The sequence below is a fragment of the Dioscorea cayenensis genome, chromosome 18 (assembly GCF_009730915.1).
Source record: "Dioscorea cayenensis subsp. rotundata cultivar TDr96_F1 chromosome 18, TDr96_F1_v2_PseudoChromosome.rev07_lg8_w22 25.fasta, whole genome shotgun sequence".
Lineage (NCBI taxonomy): Eukaryota > Viridiplantae > Streptophyta > Magnoliopsida > Dioscoreales > Dioscoreaceae > Dioscorea > Dioscorea cayenensis.
The window spans coordinates 7,923,500-7,928,762 of record NC_052488.1 but is presented as its reverse complement, the minus strand read 5'-3'; the positions used below and the strand labels follow the sequence as shown (position 1 = coordinate 7,928,762).

General features: G+C 44.5%; 1 non-coding gene across 1 annotated transcript; it reads left to right on the top strand.

Annotated features, from left to right (window-relative positions):
- The first annotated feature begins 3,313 nt into the window (after positions 1-3,313).
- On the top strand, positions 3,314-3,420 carry LOC120283099. Its single transcript, XR_005543100.1, has one exon. It is a non-coding gene; the product is annotated as a small nucleolar RNA R71 (small nucleolar RNA).
- Positions 3,421-5,263: the final 1,843 nt, after the last annotated feature.

Genomic DNA, 5,263 nt, shown 5'->3' with positions numbered 1-5,263 from the left:
GCTTCTTCGATCGAGGTGCCATAATCTGCAAAATTTAAAACGAATCGATCAAACAAGTTGACAAAATAATACTGCAGAAATCCACACGGTCGTGTGGAATTTCCGCACGCCCGTGTGGATCCACGGGGCGTGAAAACCGCACGGCCGCACTCCAAAAATTCAACAATACAACTTAAAAATATTTCGAACTTCGTTCTAAGCATCAATCATCCTTCTAATTGAAGAAACGAAGCATTATTAACCAGATTAATTGATGGAAACCATGAATTGGCAAAGAAAATGAGGAATAGAGCTTACCGACGAGATAAGATGAGAAAATGACGAACCGGCCGGAAAACCTTGCAAAAATCATATCACTGTGGCGCTATGAAAATGGATAACAATGTGAGAGTGTTTTCAGATGAATAGAGATCGTGAAGGGGGGAGAGAAACTAATCTTCTTTAAAAAGGACTCGCGACCCTTGATGTTCTGTGCAACCACACGGTCGTGCGGTAATTACCCACGCCCGTGAGCTTTATTACAAAAGAACCACAGGGATGCATGCACGCCCCTGTGCGCTCTCGGGAAAACACTCCTTCGACTCTGACTTTATCGCATGGGCGTGTGGAAAATATCCACGCCCATTCATCCAACCCATAGGGGAAGACGCACGCCCCTGTGGCATCTCTGGACATCCGAGAAAAGTACCAAGTGTTATACACGCCCGTGCGGAATTCCATTCGAGTGTGGGCATTCACATGCCCAATTCACAGGGGCAGATGCACGCCCCTGTGTTTTCTCAGGATGGAGAGAACTCCTGTGCAGAGTTTAACACGGGCGTGTGGAAATTACCCATGCCTGTGCATGGTTCACAAGGTCGCCCACAGGGGCAAGTCCACGTCCCTGTGTGCTCTCGGGAAAATTCGCCAAACCCTGCAGGACTTCACACGTCCGTGCGGAATTACCCACGGGCGTGTGCTAATCACATGGTTATTCACAGGGGTAGCCGCACGCCCCTGTGCCTTCTCTGGATGAGCTCACAATGCAACTCCATGGGCGTGCGGAAATTCTACACGCCCGTGTGTTTTCTCTGGATGACTTAGAAAAATCTGCAGCCTTTGCAGAAAATTTCTGAACATGTTTACACACTCAGAGCCTGCCCTATTATGCAAATTTTACTTGTGAAAAATATGGAATAGAGCTCAAACAACCAAACTTCGCCAATTCTACATGAAAACACAAGATTAAAATTCAATGTTCACAAGGAAATCTCAACACAAGCATCTAAGAAATTAAGACACCAACACTTAACAAATTATTCATGCAAACAAACTAAACTAAAAGCTAAGAAAACAGTAAACACTTGGGTTGCCTCCCAAGAAGCGCTTGTTTAACGTCACTAAGGTTGACGTACCTTGTCTTACCTCACAGGGGTTCATGAATGAAGGCTGCCCTCTTACCCATGACTTGAAAGCATGATGTGCAAAGTCTCTTTAGAATAGAGGGTGTATTATCCGGTTTCGAACCACCTAACAATGATACGTCCAACTTCTTCGGTTCACGTACATCTCCAACAGCCTTGGAGTGTTTCCGGTGGCGTCTCCTAGCCCTCTTCATTTTCCGGAGTACCTTCTTCAAGATCCCCAGGGTAGACGGTACTTCTTCCGTCGATCCAAGCATCATTACATCTTCATGTCCGTCCTCTTGGTCAAACAAACCTTCATACAGATCCGGATTGAACATCTCCTATGTGTATTCATCAACTATCTCATTAGTATTGTCTAGAAAATATAAAGTATCATTGAAATCGAGAGAATGCCGCATGGCCTCGGCAAGGCGGTATGTGAGCTTGTCATTTCCAACTCTCAAGGTGAGCTCTCCGCCGTCCATGTCAATCAATGCTTTGGAAGTCCGCAAGAACGGTCTCCCAAGTATCAAAGGTACATCCGCATCCTCATCGACATCTAGCACTACAAAGTCAACCTGAAAAATGTACTTGTCCACCTTGACAAGCACATCTTCAATGATGCCTCTCGGATGTCGCACTGTATGGTCTGCTAGTTGCAAAGTCAGCCGAGTAGGCCTAGGCTCCCCAAGCCTAGCTTTTGAAAGAAGGTGTATGGCATGACGTTGATACTTGCCCCTGAGTCCACCAATGCCATTTGCTCCCCAAGATTGCCAATATTACAAGGAATGATGAAGCTGCCCGGGTCTTTCTTCTTGTTCAGCATGTTCTTTTGCAATACCGCCGAGCATGAAGCATCTAAAATCACTGAAGCACTCTCATCCAACTTCCTTTTGTTGGTCAACAAGTCTTTCAAGAACTTCGCATACTTAGGCATTTGGGTCAATGCCTTAACAAAATGAATATTGATGTGGAGCTGCTTGAACAAACTCATGAACTTCTTGTATTGTTCATCCCCTTGGTTATTTTTTAATCTAGAGGGATAAGGGATTCTTGGCTTGAAAGGTGGGGATACCACCGCTTTCTCTTTTCTCATCCCCTCTTCCACCTCTATAACCTCGGGTGTGTGTTCTTTTGGCATCTTACTCAGAAGCCTACCTTCAACCTCATGACCACTTCTCAAAGTGATCGCCTTCACATGCTCTCTAGGGTTGATCTCTGTATTGCTTGGTAAGCTTCCATGTGGCCTTTCGGAGAGAGACTTCGCAATTTGCCCCACTTGATTTTCAAGGTTATGCAAAGAGGCCGTGTGGTTGTGAAGTGTAGACTCAACTCATTCAAACCTTGTATTTGCAGATTGTATGAATCTAGTCAAGTGCTTCTCTAGGTCACTCATTGGGGTTTCCAAACCTGAGACTCTGTTTTCCACTTGAGGGGCTTGTTGTTGTTGTTGGAAACCTGGTGGCCCCATGGCCTTTTGTGGACCCTGGTTACTCCATGAAAAATTTGGATGATTCTTCCAACCCGGATTGTAGGTATTGCTATATGGGTTTCCTTGAGGTCTCATGCCATTACCTACAAGAAACATCACCAATAGAGATTGGGCAATCAGAGGGAGCATGTCCTCCATCACACCCGGTGCAATTAGTCACGGCCGCCACTCTGTTTGAAGTTAGAAGATCTAACTTCTTACTCAAATTTTCCACTTGGGCTGCCAATGAAGTTACCGTATCTATTTCATAGAGACCGGCCAGCTTTTTCTTCTCCCTAGCATTCCATTGAAAGCTGTTTAACCCCATTTCTTCAATCAATTGACGGCCTCAGCGGGGGTCTTGCTACCTAAGGTATCTCCTGATGCCGCATCCAAGAGTTGCCATATACTCGGGTTCAAACCATTGTAAAAGGTTTGAACAATCATCCACTCCGGGAATCCGTGTTACGGGCACTTCCTCAAGAGCTCCTTGAACCATTCCCATGTCTCAAATAGAGACTCCAATTCCATTTGAACAAAGGATGAGATCTCATTCCTAAGCTTTGCTGATTTTCCGGGAGGGAAATAACGGGTTAGAAAAGCTTCCACCATCTCCTCCCACGTGGTAATTGACGCTTTAGGTAACGAGTGTAGCCACTGCTTCGCTTTCCCCTTTATGGAAAATGGGAAGGCTCTCAATTTGATGGCATCATCCATCACCCCATTTATCTTCAGCATATCACACACCTCAAGAAAGCTCTCTATGTGACTGTTTGGATCCTCATCGGCCAAGCAGTTAAACTGTGCGGATTGCTGCAACATGTGGATGAATGCTGGCTTTAGCTCAAAGTTCTGAGCTGTAATTGTGGGACGCACAATACTCGATTGTGTTCCCAACACTGAAGGTCTGGCATAATCAGATAATGTTCGCTGTTGCTTATTCTGTTCTGCCATGTTTTCAGATTCTTTTGCTTCCAAATCAACTGGATTAGACTGTTCTTGCACAGGCTCTTTCCCTTTTCTTCTAAGTGTACGTTCAAGCTCAGGATCTCCTTCAATCAATATTGAGGGATTCCCTCGGGTTATAACCTATACCTGCAACCAAAAAGAAAGAAAAAAAATCAGAACAATGATAGAATAAGAAGATATGAAATAATATATATGGTGAAATAGCTAAGAAAACAAAGTGCAAAGTATCTCTAAACGCCTACTCCCCGGCAACGGCGCCAAAAACTTGACAAGATCCCCTTGCGTATATCTCGCAAGTGCACGGGTTTGTCGAAGTAATAATCCCGAGTGAGCGGGTATCGAATCCACAGAGAGTAGGGAATAAAAATACTTAATTCGGTTCTTAGCTATGTAAAAGATCAACAATGATGAGTGTGATAATGATTCAATTCTTAACAGAAAAAAGCAACAAGTAAGAGAGCAAAAGTAAAGAAGGGGATAAGGCAATCGATAAAGATGGGGTACCCGGATAATGCTCCGCCTAGGATAATTGTTTCAAGTGCAAGAACCCTCTATTATGCTTCATAATCAATGCAATGGTGAGTCGTGGAAATCCTTATTTACATAGTCCCAAATCTAAGGTCAACTATGCCTAACTTTATACATCTCCCGGAGGAGAAATCGAACAATCTCAACACCTCGCACTCGCATAGAGTTGTAATGAGCTCTACGGATTCCAAGTGATAAATCTCTTCCTAATTATAGACCTAACTAATTGGTCCAGGTGGAAGGTCCCTAACCACAATTGAGCCCTAGATACTAAGATAACCTCAACGCTTCACTCCGTTGCACGCGCAACTAAGCCCCAGCGGAAGTTCATCCCTTAGACCATTCACTCTATTATGGCGGAAAGAACTCGAGAAACGGAGGTAGAATCTATCACGCTGGAGGGGAAAGGGGACGCTCCTGTACCTCTCGACTCACCCTCTCAACCCTCTCCAACCTAGCTTTGTCTAACGCTCGTGGTGTGTCACTCACTCACAAGGTTACCAATAAGAACTCTCAACTCTAGTGTCACTCTAGGGGAAATGTTCATACAATCAAGCATTCAAGGTTGGAACTCACAATAAACATCAATTTATTCAAAGCATAATAAAGAGGTTCAAAGAAACAAATACATCCTAGGGTTCACAATACCCGAGTACCCACTAGGGGTTTAGCTCTCCATGGAGGTAAGTACAATCAAAGAAATAGAATGTAAAAGCAATGAATCCATAAAGAAACCCCCTCGATAGTTGTGTCGATGGTCTTATGGAAAGTCCTTTACTCATCGTCCAAGGATTCCCTCGTCCGGTATAAGATACGCCTCGACGGAAGCTCCCCTACCAACCTTCTTCCTAAGGAATGACAATGTCAGAGCCGTAGAACCTCTCCAAAACATTGGCCAATACCCCTCGAA